Raw genomic sequence first — 19,632 nt, 5'->3', positions numbered from 1 at the left:
TTTCTTCTAAGTAGTTCATCCTATCTAATAAAAGAGAAACATGGTAATTGGCGTACGACCACTACCCTTCCCATTGGCTAATCAGGGAGATATGCAAATTAACTGCCAGCCAAGATGGCGGCCGGCAGCCAGGCAGCTGATGCGAACAGGGAGGCTTGCTTGCTTCAGTGACAGAGGACTCCAACGTTCCCCGCCTGACTTGCTGGCCTCTCAGCTGCAACTCTAAGCAACTATGTTGCAAATATGGAAGCTAAAAAAACCCCAGAAACCTGCTTTACTCAGCCGAGCTTCAGCCAGCCGGACCGCAACATTGTATCAAATACAGACGGTAAACAAAGGCCAGAAACCTGTTTTCAGCAGCCGAGGCCTCAGAGCTAAAGCTGGCCCAGAATAAAAAAAAAAGAAAAAGAAAAAAAGGAGCGATTGGGAGCTTCAGTCACCCGTCAGCCTGAAAACGGCCCTCAGCCCCTCAGCCAGACTGGCCAGGCACCCCAGTGGGGACTCCCACCCTGATCCAGGACACCCTTCAGGGCAAACCAGCCAGCCCCCACCCGTGCACCAGGCCTCTATTCTATATAGTAAAAGGGTAATATGCCTCCCGGCACCAGGATCAGCATGACAGGGGGCAGCGCCCAAACCCCCTGATTGCCCTGCGGCTCTGTGTGTGACAGGGTGCAGCGCCCTAACCCCTGGATTGGCCCTGCTCTGTGTGTGACAGTGGGGAGCTCCTCAACCCCCTGATCCGCCCTGCTCTGTGTGTGATGGGGGGCGGTGCCCCAACCCCCCTGATGGGCCCTGCTCTGTGAGTGACAGTGGGGAGCTCCTCAACCCCCTGATCAGCCCTGCTCTGTGTGTGACAGGGGGCAGTGCCCCAACCCCCTGATCCGCCCTGCTCTGTGTGTGACAGGGTGCGGTGCCCCAACTCCCCTATTGGCCCTACTCTGTGCGTGAGAGAGGGGAGCTCCTCAACCCCCTGATCAGCCCTGCTCTGTGAGGGACAGGGGGAGCTCCCCAACCCCCTGATCAACCCTGTTCTGTGTGTGACAGGGTACGGAGCCCCAACCCCTTGATCCGCCCTTCTCTGTGCGTGAGAGGGGGTGGCGCCGCAACTTCCCTATCGACCCTGCCTTGAGTGTGACAGGGGGCCGTGCCCCAACTCCCCAATCAGCCCTACCCTAAGAGTGACTAGGGGTGGCATCGCAACCTCCAGATCCGCCCTGCTCTGTGCATGACAGGGGGCGGCGCCCCAACTCCCCAGTCGGCCTTGCTCTGAGCCCGACCAGGGGCTGCACCTAGGGATTGGGCCTGCCCTCTGCCACCAGGGAGCAGGCCTAAGCCAGTAGGTCGTTATCTCCCGAGGGGTCCCAGACTGCGAGAGGGCACAGGCCAGGCTGAGGGACCCCCTCTCCCCCCCCCCCCCCCCCACCGAGTGCACAAATTTTTGTGCACCGGGCCTCTAGTTGAAGTATAATTACATAATATAAACTAAAAATGATTAAAATGTACAATGTGGTGTAAAAAGCCGTATAAAAAATTACAGTCCGTACCTCAGGTTTCCATCTGTATATAAGTCAACAAAATGTGCAATAAACTTTAATGGCTTCTTAATGTAATTTTTAAGCATTTAATCTATCTGAGCCTCAATTTCCTTTTTTCTGAAGTTTGTGCGGGTTATTAAACATGACTTCAGATGACTAAGATATATGTATATATTTTGATGAACACAAATAAAATGTTCAAAGATAAAGTCTGTGTATGTATGTGTGTTTATTCATAAGTATAATTATTTCAAAGAAACGTACACACTTACATGAACACAAACACAGATTCATTTGTAATCTCATGTTTTATGCTGAAAAGAAACTTAAGAGGGAGCTGAAGTGTCTAGAAATGAAAAGAAAGAATGTTTGAATTCATATAATATGAAAATATATAGAAATTTAGACATGAAGATTTCAAGTAAACGATAGACATGAACTTAAATGATGAATTACTTTTCCTATGTTAATGCTTCAAATACATTAAAGTCTGAAGCACATTTACATTTATGCAATAAGAAATTCTCTACCATATAAAGAGGCAGAATATCTCCAACTGATTATAAGTTACTTCTACTTAAGGGGAATTACAACACAAGGTTCCTTTACGTAGAGGATACTAAATGAATGAATTCAGACATGTAATCTTGGTTTTCTGAACAAGATTTCACTGGATAGATGTCTATATTTACTTTTCAATATCAATGTAAAATTTCCACTTAGTGATTTAAAACAAACACATTTATGCTGTTACAATTCATGAGGTCAGAAACAGGAAATGGGTCTCATTGGGCTAAAACGAAGATGTTTGCAAGGCTATGTTCCTTCTGGAGGCTACAGAGAAGAATATACTTATTTTCTTATTCTATATTTAGATTATAGTGCAAAAAATCTAAATATATTTCCTATAGTTTAATATTTCACAGTGAGTAGGACTAAATGACAGCTTTAACTTGTGATATAAGGTGGAAATGCCAAATTATTTTGGCTAATGTGTAATTAAGTGCAGTGTACAATGATCAAAGTTTATATTAAAGGAATTTAGTTCTTCCCCTTGTTGATAAGAAAAGTAGCAATTTTATGTAGATATTGTGGGTCTCTGTCCTTACGGCAAGTCAATATTTGGAGATTAGAGTTTTCCAATCCACACAAGAAATATCTTAAATCAGGGTTGGGATAATGTGCTGGCAGGTTAGTCCTCTGAAAGCCAACAGATTTTGTGAGGACCAGCTAGTAGACATGGATTCACTTGCCTTCTAAGCTGGTCTTTTGGGAACACAGAATCTTCAGAAAAACTTTCCATCCTGTCCAGATCCACAGGGAAATCATATGGTTAAGAGTTGGAGTAACAAGAGAGAAATGTACCTAATGAACAGCTATAAGGAGCTGTAAATAATGCCTCATTTCCAGTCTTTCATCATGTGTAACTTTGAGCTGCATGGGACCTGGTTGTTGCTTTTCGAATCCTACGTTTGTCTAAGAGACCTGTGCTTGCCTCCTTCCTGCTGTCTTGTCTGGGCAAAAAGCTTCAGTCTCCATAATCAACAATCCAGGAGGTTGGACTTTCCCATCAGACCATCCCCTCAGAGTTCCCAATCAGTTGAGTCCAGAGGTCAAGTTGGTACAATAGGAAAGGGTCCTAAAGGGTCAAAGCCAAGCACATTTATCTGAGGTCTCTTGACAACCATCAGCCTATGGTTGCTGATTTGCATGATTAACTAATTAATGATTAACTAATGATGCTAAAAGGAGAAATGAACATTGAATTCAGCAACACATTAGTAATTGTTGACAATTAACTGATGGAAGCCAAATTAGAGGTGGCAATGGGAGGTATAAAGTATTTCAAATAAAAGCAGAAAGTATACAATGAGTTTTGCAATTAAAGGAAGTAGGAAGGTAGAGTGCTAGGTATGGAGGGATGTCCAGTAAAGGGCAGTTCTTCTTTATTTTTATCATGGGCTCTATTCCACTACATTTCCATATGATGATAAAGATCTCCTCCAATATATTTCTTACAAATATTAAGCTGCAACAGTAGTTCATGAGACATACATTCACACTATCTTCTTTCACTCTGGAATTCATTCACATGAAAAATAATGTATTTGATAAGTGAAAGGAGGTATGCTAAATAGCTTAACTTTGCAACTCCTTCATTGCCTGTGACATGAATATATTTGTGGGTTAGTTATTCATTTGTTTTGTCTATTAGAAATTGTCTGTACTAGTCTTGACATTTGTATAGTGGGGCCAGCGTGTTTCTATTCCTATATTTGATTGCATTCTTCTAAACAAGGAATTGGACATTTCTTTCACCCGCTTTATTGTTTGTCATTGAGTACCTTCATATATGTATATGTGGGGAACTGTGAGTGGTTATTGATATTGTGAGCTCAAATTTGTCACGCAGTCATATTGTATTCTCTCCATTGCTTTTTTATTTTTTGCCTTGCCTGCTGAAAAATAAGTTCAGCTGTTACTTTTATATTCTTCACATATGAATCTTTGTTATCAATGAAAATGAACGTGAATGTTACTCTATGTACTTAGTGTTGGTAAATCATCCTATACACATACTACCAACTTGTTTCACGTCTCCGTTATTCCTTATTGTTCTTTTTGGACTTTGTGGTTAGCTCTATTGCCTAAATTTGCATCATCTTCTTCCATCCTCTGGAAGGCATTTTCTTTTGTATTTACTAAAGAGTACCTTCACCTTCCATTAGCATATTTGAATCCAATATCTTTATATAAGAAGAAATTATAACTTAGATGCTGCTTTCCTACCAAATTTAAAAGCCATTCTATGCTACTCTTTTATTTCCAAGTTATTGGAAATTGAATACAGAATTAGTGGTCCATGTTGATATTATTAACTTATTGTTTTCTGTCTTTATGTAAATTAATTTGACTCTCACTTAATTTTGTTTCACATAATTGTTTTGTAACCACTATACTTAACCTAATTTCTTTCCTACTGATAATCTGTATTCCATAAATTCTTAGCTTTAGAAAAAACTTGTCATTTCTGCTTTGAATACATACACATTCATGTACATTGGTACAAATGCAGAAACAGCATCCTGTGCCCATCAGAAAATTTATTTCTATGTTGTACAGTCTTTTTTTCCATATGCCCACTCTTCCTTATTACTCAACAATACCTTATGGTATTCCCTCCAATCAACTAGTGTGATGCCAATTCATTATTACCATGTTTACATAATATTTTATGATGTGGCTGTGCTATTTACACTTGAAAGCCTTCCATATACATTCTCAATGAATTGCTATTGTAACAGTTATACAAAAACATTTTGGAATTGTTACATTAAAATTGTGGTTCTCTAACAGCTAGACAGTGTTTTTTCCCCAGGGGACATTGAGCAATATCCAGAGACATTTTGGTCTGTCACATGGAAAGTGCAGATAGAGTCCAGGGGTGCACAGGAGAGACCACACCACAGACAATGATCTGGCCCAGAATGTCAATAGTGCAGAGATTGAGAAACCGTGACTTAAAGAATATACGTACTTGTAATATTTATAGCATCTTCAGATTGGTTTCCCCATGTTGTAACACTTTACAGTTCTGCCAGAAAAGAAAATAGAGTACCCCTTAGCTACCTGTTTGCAAGTTCTAACCATGGTCAATGTGACACCTTCTTAAGTTTTTCCCCAAGTTGACAGATGTGAAATAATTTTTTATTGTTTTCTGAGCTTTTTCCGAGTTTGTGTAAAGATTCATATATTTAATGGTCGTGTTAATGTAAATATTATTTTTACACCTATTATCCTATCAGTCTTTTAAATGATTTCTAAACATTATGATGTTGGGAGAGGTAGAAGAAGGTAATGGGGAGATAAATGGTAATGGAAAGAGATTTGACTTGGGATGCTGAACACACAATACAATATATATATGATATATTATAGTATTGTACAACTGAAACCTATATAATTTTATTAACCAATGTCAACCTAGTAAATTGTATGAAATTTAAAGTAAAATTTGGAATTATCATAAGTATAAATTATTATTTCTCCATGGACTTTGGGGGATGTTTTGGCCATAATAATGTTTTATGTTTTATTTAGTTAAACATGTCTGTCTTATTACTTCTGAGTCTCCTGACTTAATTACAATGGTTTGGCCCACCGATACATGTTAATATGCAGTTTTCTATCATTTCACCTAAATTGGTTATACTTAACAGTGAATAGGTAATTTCTCTGAATTTTTGTAAAGTGACTGAGGTAGGGGAACAACTTTACTTTTTTCCAGGTCATTATTTTTCCAGCTTTTAATCAACAATTCTGTCGTTCCAAATATATTGAAATGGAACCTTACCATGGGTTCAGTGCACTTATATACTGACTCCTAATTCCTGATTCATTCAACAAATAATAATGGAGCATCTGCTGTTTGCCACAATTTCTAGAAACATTATAGATTATGTTCTATATTTATGCCATTGCCAATTTTAATTACTAATCTATGTTGGTAACCCTAAATTATTGCATTTATTACATCTGGTTTTGGTTAGTTTTTGATGTTCCACTCAATTTTCTTTAATACAGTTGCTTGGAATTCACTCTGTTTAACCAGGTTTCATTCTCCCTGTCATTCCATTCATTTCACAACTTCACATTTACTTAAAGGTGTGCCTATATAAGTGCACATATATTCTCACACATTTGTGAAAATACAACGGTGAACAAAACAGGTGAAGCCCTGCTTGTCTGGATCTGGCACTGTGATGGTGAAGACAGAGTACAATAAAAAAATGTTTGCATGACAATGTGTTCAGGCATAAATCATATGAAAAAAAGTTACTCAGTGTAGAAGGGTGGCTCCTCATGGCCTGTGCAGGATTTATTGAACATGTCCTGGGAGGCCTTTGCATGTTGCATGAAGACCAGAACCAGAATTAGACTGTGCTCATTGATTTGTCAAAAATGAGATCAAAACCCAAAGTCCAAGAAAAACAGAGATGCCACATAAGATAAATTAGAAAGAGGCTTCTCTCATCTGCCATCAACCATACAAAAACTGATTCATCAAATAAATATAGAAGAGGCAAAACCAGTCATCTCTGCTTGATGTGAAAATTTTCAACCTGTGTTGTTTTTGTATATTTCCTTTGTGAGTTATTGTTTTATTTTTGGTCAGATTTCACTTGGGGGTAGTCACACCACATATCTATAACTACAAATTGAGCAAATTTATTTTTTCTACTTTGTTATTATTGTTTAACCCAAAAGGGTGTAATTAAGTTTGGAAAGCAGCCAGAACCCAAAGGAGATTTTTCTTCCTCATTGTCCTTCAGGGACCACCTGAGCTAATTAGATCTCTTTTCTTCCTCATGTTCATTTGATTGCTCTCTTTCCCTCTATGTTTATTTAACGTACTTAAGTATAGGACAGAAAAAGGGCATAGCAGTATGAAACCCCAGGCTTATTTGCTCATGGGAGACCTAATATAAGAATATTTACGTAATATTTCTAAATTCTTTTTGGAAAAGACACTTAATCTGGGCACTTTGACTTTATCTTCTCATAACCTACATAGTGTGGGAGTGAGAAGGACATGGAAATAACACAGATGAAGAGGCCATGGCGTGTTGTGTTGTGTGTGTGTGTGTGTGTGTGTGTGTGTGTGTGTGGTGTGTGTGTAAGCGTACACGCGCGCGCACGCACGTATATGTCCTGTAAACTGAGAGCAGTCCTCAGAGCAGAGGTGCCTGGACTGATATATTCCAATGTGACTAAAATATCAAGGGGAGATAACAAGGAGATCCTTTTAAATTCGTGGCATGCATTTGCAACCAGATTAATAAAGTGCAAAATTTACACTTTGTGTACAAGGCACTCTCTGTGACTTGAAGTTTCAACACCAACACACAGGCTTCCTTATTTCTCAATTTCTCTGATATCATCTCTTATCCTGATCTGCTGTGCTAATTTCATTTGACACACTGACTCATTATGATCCCTGATTTTCTAAACAATCTTCTTCCTCAGGGCCTTTGCACTGGCTGTCCCTTCTGCTTGGCAAACAGATCTCCCTCCGTCTCCTAGTTAGCAGTCTTTGAGGTATTTGTTTAAGTGCCATTTGTTGGCAAGTCTTGGCTAACGTCTATAAAAAAGAGTACCTTCTATATCTATCCATTTGATGTGATTTACTTTTTTATAGAAGCTACACCATTGAATATGTTTTGTTAATATATATTTGATAATGTTCTCAATCGTTAGTGTGTAGAGATTGTTTTTCAGAAGCCCATACCCTGAATGGTGCCTAAAGAGTGGTTCATAGTCACTCTGTATCCCTAAAATGCATGAAAGAGATCCTCAATAAAACAGCCATATGCATTATCTTGGAAGAACAGGTTGATGGTAGAAAAGGAAATTCTAATGACAAATACCAATAGAGATACCATATTGGGGACCAGATGACACCAACAACGGAAATTATTTTCCTGGTTCTAAAATATATATGTCATTTATTCTCAATTACCAATGCTGGCTAATGTGATAGTTACTCATTCATTTTTTTTTCTATTTTATGGTAGTCAACTGTGAAACATGGAACCAGGCAATGGTACACAAATTTCAGAATTCACAGGCACTGGAACTACAGTCCCTCATATTTGGGCTTTTCCTCTCCATGTACCTGATCACTGTGTTTGGAAACCTGGTCATCATCCTGGCCGTCAGCTCAGACTCCCACCTCCACACACCCATGTACTTCTTCCTCTCCAACCTGTCCCTGGTGGACATCTGTTTCACCTCCACCACCATCCCAAAGATGCTGGCGAACATCCAGACACAGAGCAAAGGCATCACCTATGAAGGCTGCGTCACACAGATGTATTTTTATATCCTCTTTGCAGTGTTGGACAGCTTTATCCTGACCGTGATGGCCTATGACCGGTTTGTGGCCATCTGCCACCCTCTGTACTACATGGTCATCATGAACCCCCGGCTCTGTGGACTACTGGTATTGGTGTCCTGGGTCATGTGTTCACTGCATTCCTTGTTAGAAAGCTTAATGGTGTTGCGACTATCTTTCTGCTCTGACTTGGAAATCCCCCACTTTTTCTGTGAACTCAATCAGGTGCTCCAACTTGCCTGCTCTGACACATTTCTTAACAACATTGTAATGTATTTTTCAGCTGGACTGCTAGGTGTTGGTCCCCTTGCTGGGATCCTTTACTCTTGCTCTAAGATACTTTCCTCCATACGAGGAATCCCATCAGCTCAGGGGAAGTATAAAGCATTTTCTACGTGTGCGTCTCAGTTGTCTCCTTATTTTATAGTACAATCCTAGGAGTTTACCTCAGCTCTGCTGCTTCCCAAAATGCACACTCAAGTGCAACAGCCTCAGTGATGTACACCGTGGTCACACCCATGCTGAACCCCTTCATCTACAGTCTGAGGAACAAGGACATAAAGAGGGCCCTGGAAAGATTTCTTGGCTGGTAAGCTTTTCAAGGGCTAATTTTACTAGGCTGAAAAATTGCCAGGAATGCAGGGTGCAAATCCTCAGAGCCAGAAGTCTGACAGAAATAAAACCAATATTTTGACCATATGGATTTGAAAATTCTCATTTATGTCATGGGTTAACATGAATTAGTTTAGCGTAATTTATTCTCTTATGACATATTTTATTATAAGTAAATTTTCTATTGTTTTCCTAAAAGAATAGTTAGGAATTATACTACCCCTATGTACAAAATTATACTTGGCTACTAAGGTCATTTGCATAATTTCATTTTAGAGGTAACTCTGAGACCACAGTTTTCACTTCCATTTCATCATTATTTCTATAGGTGCTCTTCTTGATAATGTAGACTTTTTGACATGCTAGCATGTTGTATAGCTGGTCTCCTGGTTTTATATTCTTCATTCTATTATCCAGCTCTGTGTCCACATGTCTATCATAGCCACTGGCAAAAATTGACTATCAAACACATTGTTTTCAGGAAGAGTCTACAAGGAAATATATATTTTAATAGATAGATTGATCTAATATGGTTAGAGTCAGAGATGACTTTAAATGTGCTTAAGCAATAATAAGCATACAATTTTTTCTGTACAAAAATGTTTTCCATGGCCCATATCTACTCAATAAAGTGTGAAATATGCTTCCCATTTGTAAGGCTCCTTATTCACTGGAGTGAAAGATTACATAGAGTATCATGAATTTTTTCTGAATTATTTCATTGTTTCTGCTTGAATACTTTCTTTTTCATTGATTTTTTTAAAGTGAGAGGGAGAGTCCTAACCGGTTTTGCTTAGTGGATAGAGCATCGGCGTGCGGAATGAAGGGTCCCAGGTTTGATTCCGGTCAAGGGCATGTACCTTGGTTGCGGGCACATCCCCAGTAGAGGGTGTGCTGAAAGCAGCTGATTGATGTTTCTCTCTCATTGATGTTTCTGACTCTCTATCCCTCTCCCTTCCTCTCTGTAAAAACTCAATAAAATATATTAAAAAAAAATAAAGTGAATAAATAAATAAATAAAGTGAGAGGGAGAGAGAGAGAGAGAGAGAGAAAAAAAGCATCTATATGAGAGAGAAACATTAATAAGTTGTCTCCCAAAGCATTCAAACCAGGGCTCAAACCCACCACCTGGACATGTCCCCTGACTGGGAATACAACCAGCAACATTTCGGTGCATTGGACAATGGTCAACCAACTGAGCCATACCCTCCAGGGTTCCTTAAAAACTTTAAATGTGCTCCTTACTAATGTGACTCCTTTAATATCTCCCCTTTTCTAAATTTTTTCAAATCCATCGAAGGGAAGTGAGTGAACAATCTCAATATCATACAATATATATCTCCTTTACACTTGGGAATATCTTCAATCTTTATGATCAAAGGATGAATCACACAGGAGATAAAATTCTGCCTACTCATGTGAATAAGACCCACAAAATTTCTGCACAAACATGCATGTCCTTCCACCCTGTCCTGACTACCTGAAAGGGGTCACTTTTATAGAGTTATCTAAAATATATTGAAATAACAGAATAATTGTGAATGCTGTCCTCAAATATCAGTAGAAATGCCAAAAGTAACAAGTAGCAGATTATTAAAATTTCCCTCAATTCTGTTTGCTTTGACTATAGTTTCAATTCACTATCTATACATATAAAAGCCCAGCAACCCGAAATGACAGAAGGACCGGTTGCTATGATATGCACTGCGGTGGCCAATCGGCCAGATCTGGGCCCCAATTGGCCCTTCCCCAACCTCCCACCACCCTTCCCCCAGCCGGTCCCACCCTTGATCAGGTCCCCCCACCCTGATGGGGGAAGAGCCAGCCAGCCAACCTCCCAGGGTCCCTCCCCCTCTAGCCAGCTGTCCCCCCAATAGACCTCAATCACTAGCCAGGCCAAGGGACCCCCCACCCTTGCACGAATTCATGCACTGGGCCTCTAGTTGCTATATAACAAACCATCCTAAAGGTAAACGTTTAATACAAATCCTTTATTTTCCAATGGATTTGTGTAGTGGAGAGATGTTCTGATCTCTGCTGGTCTCTTCATGAATCGGTAGTCAGCTATGGGTCAGCTCGGATGTCTCTGCAGACCTTGGCTGGGCTTTCTAATGTATTAGGGGCTTAGCTACTATTGTGACTCATTTAGGGAAGGCTTGGGTGGGATAAATGAGCTCTGTCCACAAGTCCTCTCCTTCTCTGAAAGGCCCACCTGGATTTGTTCACATGGTTGAGGCAGGATTTTGAAAGAGAGCAGCAGAAATGCACCAAGGCCTGGTAAAGCACACTGTCACTTCCACCATATTCTATTGGCCCAAACAAATAAAAAATCTTAAGTCCAGCCCAGATTCAAACATGGAGAAAAAGACTACTCTTCTGGAACTCGCAGTCACATTGCCAAAGACATGAAAGCAAACAAAAAAAACTGGGGCCATCTCTGGAAAGTGTCTATCACGTGTGTATATTTTACTTCAGAAAAATTTTATTTCTGCCACCGCCCTGAATGGCTGAATGGTCTTAGAGAGTGAGAATAAATATATGTTTAATGAGCATATGTGGAAATTCTACACTAGAAGGTCAAGCCCTCCAAATATAAACATGCCCCCTCTGCCACTTGCCTCCTGCTTACTATTTCTAGGCTGAAGAAAACTAAAATTTTTTCCTTCCAGATATCTGGAGTCCAGGGATTTAACTCATTGATTAACAGAGCTAGAAACCTATTGTTTTCTTGATAATTATATTTTTGTCACCCTCATGTAGACATTGCTTTTCTTTTTATTGACCTGCTCTTAACATATTCTTAATAATTTCCAATCTGATACTTGTATTTGTTGGGGGTGCAGGTCCTGATGGAAGGAGGTAGCATTTGAAATGCACATACAACAGAGAAATTGTTATTTTAAAGAGGAGAGAGAGTTGCTAATGTTATGCTCAGTGAGAGAAGCCAGTCACAAAAAGACAAATACTACATGGTTTCACTTACATGATATATCTAAAGTAGTCAAATTCATAGAAACAGAAAACAGAGTGGTTTTTACCAGACCTGGGAGAAGGGGGACTGTGGAGTTAGAGTTTAGTGGGTGGAAAGTTTCAGTTTTGCAAGAAAATGAAAAAGTTTTGGAGGTTGATTGCACAACAATGTGCATGTAATTAACAATACTGAACTGCATACTTAAAAATAGTTACAACGTTAAATTTTGTTATGTGTTTTTTACCACTTCAAATCCTATATAATAAAAGAGCTAATATGCTAATAGTCATCATGCCCTCACACCATAATGCCATAATGGATCAGACACTCAACACTGGGGAGAGAGGAATGGGGACCAGCCAGGCTGTGGTCTGGGAGAGGGACAGGCTGCCTTCCCTGGATCCTGGACACCAGCACCTGTGGCTGCAGCCTGGGAGAGGTACAAGCCGCCAGCCCACGGTCCCCTGCACCTGCGGCCTGCCTGCACAAAGCTGGCCCAGGTCCTGGGTGCCTGCAGCCCGCCAGAGGGAGGGAAGCCTGGGTCCCGAGTGCCTGTGACCGGACAGAAGAGGAAATCTGGGTCCTGGGTGTGGGACGAGGCACAGGTGGTTAGGGGCAATCAGGCCAGCAGGGGAGCAGTTAGGGGTGATCAGGCTAGTAAGGGAGCAGTTAGGGGTGATCAGGTAGGCAAGCAGAGGTGGGTAAGGGGCAATCAGGCAGGCAGAGGGGTTAGGGGTGATCAGTCAGGCAGGCAAGCAAGCAGTTAGGAGCCAGCAGTCCCAGATTGCAAGAGGCAGTTGGCCATCCCCCGAGGGGTCCTGGATTGGAGAGGGTGCAGGCCGGGCTGAGGGACACCCCCCTCCCCCCACCCCCCACCCCCCACTGCGTGAATTTCATGCACTAGGCCTCTAGTTTCTAATAAAAGGAAGGAAATTCTCACACATGCTACAACACGGATGAGCCTTAAGGACATTATGCTGAGTGAAACTAACCAGTCATAAAAGGACAAGTACCATGTGACTTCACTTTTATGAGGTCCTCAGAGGAGTCAAACTCATAAAGACCAAAAGTAGAATTGTGGGTGCCATGGGCTGGGAAGAAGGATGAGGAATGAATGTTTAATGGGGACCAAGTTTCAGTTTGTGAAGATGAGAAAGATCTGGAGATGAATGATGGTGATGGTTGCATATGAATGTACTTAATGTCACTAAATTGTCAATTTAAAAAGTGGCTGACATGGTAACTTCTACGTTATATGTGTATTTTACCACATTAGAAAAAATAATCTAAGGCAAGATGACAGGAGGATCTACACACTGTTTTCTTTTCCTTTTTGTCCTGACAATAGCCAGCTACTGAGAAAAATATCTGATGCTTTAAAGCCCTAATATTTGGGGTTTGCTTGTTACTAGAGCATAACTGAGACCACCATGATTCAGATGTGAAAGATGACACTTGAGTTTACTCCAGTGTGTGCTGATGCCCTCATCAATGAACCCCAGGGCTGGTACCAGGATGAGAAGCGAGGCACTTGCCTCAGGAACAAAATTTAAGGGGGTACCAAAGAACTCAATAGTCAAGATGGCTATTATTTGAATGCAGTGATTTAAAAAATCAAAATTAATGCAAGACATTCATGGTGATCGAAATAGCAAAATGTTAATTTTAGATGGGATCACTGGGAACAAGCCCCCATCACTTTTGGTGGATCAGTACCCCAGCTCCCTCACTACTCAACTGTGTGTCCTACACTCTCTCAGAGGTCCCTAAAGAGACTGAGCCCCAATGCCCACCATAGAAATGAGCTCATTCAAACTCTCAGTATTTGCTATCTACACCTCCCTATTTCACATCCTTTCTTTTTTACTCATGCTTTCTAAGATTCCTTTCTAATGAATTACCTGCACTCAATCCTTGTCTCAGACTCTGCATTCAGGAGAGGCCAGCCCAGGGCAGATGTCTATTATAATTTCATTTCAACCGGGCAAACACTATAACTCCTGATTCACCTCCTCATCTCTGACCAAATCTGTTGTGTTAGTGATTTACCTTTGCAACAAATTGCCCTAAACGTAAGGGCCTAAAATAACACCAAATAGCTTTGATCTCACAGTTTTTGTGGGTCAGGAATGAGGTATGGCCTCTCTGAGTTCTTTGCTCCAGGGTTTCTAATGGGCTGCAGTGTCAGCCGAGGGCTTGATGAGGGAAGGGTCCACTCCTCTTCTACCTGTCCTTGGCAGACATCTGTTTCACCTCTACCACCATCCCAAAGATTACAAATTTCTTCTATTTTAGGAGGGATTAAAATGCAAAATGCTTTCACCCAAAGGCTAAATGAATGAATTTTGACACTTAATCTCAGATTCCTGAACAAAATTTCACTGGATAAATGTCTGTATTCACTATTTAATGCTAATGTAAATTACTAACAAAGTGATTTATAACAAACACATTTATGCTGTTACAATTCTTGAGATCAGAAACAGGAAATGGGGTCTCGGCGAGCTAAACACAAGATATTTACAGGGCTGGGTTTCTTCTGGAGGCTACAGGGAAGAATCTATTTACTTTCCTATTCCAAGCTTAGATTAGAGTGCAAATATTTTAATTATATTTTTTATAATAAATGAATATTTCATAGTAAGGGACTAAATGACAGCTCTTAACTTGTGACGCAAGGTTGAAATGCCAAATTATTTTAGCTAATGTGTCGTGAAGCCCAGTGTGTAACACTCAACATTTATACAGAAGGAACTTGGTTGATGAAAAGAAAAATAGTAACTTTCTGGAGATACCAGGGCTATGTCCATATCACAAGTCTGTATTTGGAGATTCAAGTTTTTTAATCCAGGCTAGAGCCTCAGTCTTAAATTTAGGAAAAAAATTAAATAAGGCTTGGGTTAGGTACTAGGAGGTTAGTCCTCTGAAAGCCAATAAATGTAATGAGCAAGAACCAGTAAAAACTGGACTCACTTGAATTCTAAGCTGGTCTTTTGGGAACACAGAATCTCCAAGGAAGCATTCTCTTCTGTCCAGACCCACAGGGAAATCAGATTATTAGAGTCTGGAGTAGTACCTAATGAGCAGACATAGGGGCTGTAAATATCTCCTCATCTACAGTCTGCAGTGTGTGTGACCTTGGGCTGGATGGGACCTGGTTGTTGCTTTTGGAATCCTAAGTTTGTCTATGAGACCAATGTTTGCATCTTTCCTGCTGTCTCGTCTGGGGAGAGAGCTTCAGTCTCTATCATCAATCATCCAGAAGGTTGGATTTTCACACAGAGACCTTCCCCTCAGAGTTCCCAATCAGGTGAGTCCAGAGGTCCAGTAGGTACTACAGGATAGTGTCAGAGAGAGTCAAAGCCAAGCACATGTACCTGAGGTCTCTTGACAGCCGTCAGCCTATGGTTGTTTGATTGTCTGATTAACTAATTAATGAGTAAGTTATGATGCTAAAAGGAGAAATGAACATTGAACTCAGCAACACATTGGTAATTGTTGACAATTAACTGATGGAAGCTCAATTAAAGGTGACAATGGGAGACATAAAGTATTTCAAGTAAAAGTGGAACATGTACAATGAGTTTTGCAACTAAGGGAAGTAGGAATGTAGAGTAGTAAGTATGGAGAATGTCCAGTAAAGTGAGGGCAGTTCTTTTTTATTTTTATCATAGGGTCTATTCAACTACATGTCCATATTGATGAGAAAGATCCAGATCAGACATATTTCTTACAAATATTACCTTACAATAGTAGTTCATGAAGACATACATTTCACATGATCTTCTTTCACTCTGGTAATTCAATTCACATGTAACAGATTTTATTTCATAAGTAAAAATTGGTAGGATAAATAGTTTAACTTTTCAATTACTTCATTACCTGTGATCTAAATATATTTGTACATTACTCATTTGTTTTCACTCTTGTAAATTATCTGTACAAGTCTTGACATTTGTATAGGGGGTCCGAGTGTTTTTATTCCTATTTTTTATTGCATTCTTCTAAACAAGGAATTGGAGTTTTTCCCACCAACTTTGTTGTCATTGAGTACCTTCATGTATGTATATGTGGGGAATTGTGAGTGTTTATTAATAGTGTGGGCTCAAGTGTATCACTCAGACATATTGTATTTTCTCTATTGCTTTTTTATTTTTCACTCTTCTTAATGAAAAATAACATTCAGCTGTTACTTTTATATTCTTCACTTGTGAATCCTTGCTATAAAACAAAAATGAAAGTGAATTTTCTTCTGTGTACATAGTACTAATAAATCACCTTACACACATATTGCCAACTTGTTTCACATCTTCATTATTCCTTATTGTTCTTTTCAGCCTTTTGTGGTTAGCTCTATTTCCAAAATTTGCATCACCTACTGATCTGTGGAAAACAATCTATTTTATATTTGATTAAAAATTACCTTTAATTACATTAGCAAATTGAATCCATATACCTTTATATAAGTAGAAATTATAACTTAGATTCTGCTTTCTCCCTGATATTAAGAGCTCTTCTTTAATATTCTTTTATTTCCAAGTTTTTGGAAATTTAACCTGGAATTTGTGGCCTATGTTTGATATTATTAAGTTAGTATTTCCTACAATTGTTTTGTAACCACTATACTTAACCTAATTCCATTCCTATTGAGAATCTTTATTCCATAAGTTCTTAGTTTATTAAAATACTTCTCTTCCCATCTTATATACACTCATATGCTTTTGTACAAATGTATAAATACCAACCTGTGCTCATCAGAAATTCTCTTCATGTGTTGTACAGTCTTTTTTTTCTGTGTCCACTCTTCCTTATTACTCAAAAATGCCTCATGGTCTTCCCACCAAAACAACTAGCATGATGCCAAGTATTTATTACCACGTGCACATAATATTTTAGGATGTGGTTGTGCTATTCACACATTGAAAGCTTTCTTAATATGTTGCTATTATAACCATTATACAAAAATGTTTTGAGATTGTTACATTAAAATTCTGATTCTCCACTAGAGGCAGTATTGTTCCCCCAGGGCACATTGAGCAATGTCCGGAGACATTTTTCCCTGTCAATGGGAGGCGTAGGTAGAGCCCAAAGATGCCCTAAACATCCTGCAGTGCACAGGAGAGACCACACCACAAGCAATGATCTGGCCCAGAATGTCAATAGTGCAGAGATTGAGAGACATGACTGAAAGAATATATGTACTTGTAATGCTTATAGCTGTCTTCAGATTGGTTGTCCATTGTTGTAACACTTTGCAGTTCTGCCAGAAATGCAAATAGAGTACTCCTTAGCTACCTGTTTATAAGTTCCGACCCTGGTCAATGTGACACCTTTTTAAGCTTTGCCCAGGCTGACAGATGTGAAAGAGTTTTTTTGTTGTTTTCTGAACTTGTTCTGAGTTTGATCAAATATTAATATATTTGACAGTCTTGTTACTTAGAATTTAATTTTTCTATGCCTATTATTCTTTCATTATCAGCCTTTTTAATGATTTTTAAACATTATTATGATAGAGGAGGTAAAAGAGGGTAAAGGGGCATAAATGGTGATAGAAGGAGACTTGACTTGGGGTGCTGAACACAGAATACAATATACATAAGATATATTATAGAACTGTGCACCTGAAACTTATTTAATTTTGTTCATCAATGTCACCCCAATAAATTCAAAAAAATTTTTTAAATAACATAGAAACTAATATGTTATTATTTCTCAATTGACTTTGGGTGATGGTTTAGCCATAAAAATATTTTACATTTTATTTAGTTAAATATGTCTGTCTTATTACTTCTGAGTCTCCTGGCATAATTATGATGATTTGGTCTATCCATAAATATTAATATGTAGTTTTCTATATGTTCACCTAAAAAGGATTGGTTATACTTACAGTGAGTAGTCAATTTCTCTGATTTTTTTGTATAGTGACTAAGGTAGTAGAGCATTTTCATTTTCTTCCAAGTCTATATTTATTTTTCCAGCTTTTATTCAGTAATTCAATGTTTCCAAATATATTGAAATGCAACCTTCTCATGTGTTCAATGTACTGATATAGTAATAAGTACATACCTAACTCCTGATTCATTCAACAAATAATAACAGCATCTGCTGTTTGCCACAATTTCTAGGAACATTAAGGACTATCTTCTGTTTATGCCTTTGCCAATCTAATTACTAATCCATGTTGGTATCACTAAATTATTGCTATTTTGTACTTTATTTCTATTAGTTTTTTTTAAGAGTTCCAAGTGAGTTTATTTTTTAATGGTGCATAGCTGATAAATTCTGAAATGTAACCTAAACCCTTTTTCATTAAATACTCCTCATTTAGTCAGGAACAGCATCAAAATCTTCATCATGTGGATCAGCAATGTAATAAAAGCTGGCTCTTCTAAACAGTAGCTCAAACAGAAAGGGTTCTCTAACTTTAGTTTCCTTTCATTCTTCTTCTTACAATAAAACCCCACTCCCATCTGTGTTTCACTAACCAAAATCTACAAGATGGGGTAAGTATATATATATGCAATGGATTTCTATTTCTGCTTGATCTTCTCAAAAATTTAAAACTTCCACTAAAAGCAAAATTAAACAAAATATACATACCCACTCAGCAAATATCAAACCTGAAAAATATTCAAGAAGTAAAAAATTCAAACTTCACGAGCATCTCTTCAGAGTATTTTGCCTTCAGTTAGTACACTAAGGACCATTAAATTACAAGGAGCATCTCACTGCAATGAAAATGTGGTCCTAAAAATGTAGTTTAAAAAAGATGGTACAACTGTGGTAATGCCCATGCTCAGTCATTAATACAGAACAGTTCATGTAAATGGCAGACTGACTGGAAAAGTATATGTAACTGATGTGCAAAGGTTTCTCTGAACTACACCAGGTTTTATGTGGCACCCTCCCTGCTTGCTAAAAATAAGAACCACATCACAAATAAATGTGGCCATGAAGCCACATGCTGTTGAACTGTTCATCTTATATATTTCATTCAAATGAAAAAAATCTAACTCGGTATGAATTTACCTGACTTAATTTCAGAAAGCAGCAAGCAGCCTTTCATTAAGTCTAAGAAAGAGTTTATATTTGAATGATAAAACTATGAGAAAAGAATATAAAAATGGGGGAGTGTGGGAAGCAGTAGCAACTCAAGAGAGTCTTTGGGAATGTCCCTCAAGTAAGTGTTAACTCTATTAAGGATACAAGCTTGGAAGACAATAAACAAAGTAAGGAGAAACAGCCTCAGTTTGATCTCTGTATAATGCTAAGATATGGCCACTGTTTTCTTTAAAGACTTAAGTACAGATAACGGCTGGTAACTCAAACTCCTCCATAGCTCTTTGTCCATAAGCAGGGAGCATTTAGTGGTAAGTCTTAAAGAAGTCATGGGGTGCTGTACTATATGTGGGAGAGAACACGCCAGGAACTAAAACTTTTATCTTAGCAAAGGACCCCGATCAAATTTTCAACCCTGAGTCTGAATCTCAAGCATGTTAAACCTGATGTACATATATGTTTAAGGCTTACGCCTGTAGTTCTTATATTCAGAAGCAATAACATTGTGAATATTCTTAATGCATTTGATTATTCAATGTATTATATGACACTGATGC

At 38.9% G+C, this 19,632-nt stretch overlaps 1 pseudogene across 1 annotated transcript; it reads left to right on the top strand.

Annotated features, from left to right (window-relative positions):
• The first annotated feature begins 8,126 nt into the window (after window positions 1-8,126).
• Window positions 8,127-9,026, top strand: LOC308520152 (olfactory receptor 7A5-like; annotated as a pseudogene). Its single transcript has one exon. The product of its transcript is annotated as an olfactory receptor 7A5-like (transcript).
• The last annotated feature ends 10,606 nt before the right edge of the window (window positions 9,027-19,632 follow it).

The sequence above is a fragment of the Myotis nattereri genome, assembly GCF_964212035.1.
Source record: "Myotis nattereri genome assembly, chromosome: 5".
Classification (NCBI taxonomy): domain Eukaryota; kingdom Metazoa; phylum Chordata; class Mammalia; order Chiroptera; family Vespertilionidae; genus Myotis; species Myotis nattereri.
Note: the sequence above shows the minus strand (reverse complement) of the source record. Positions and strands in the feature narration are given on the sequence as shown.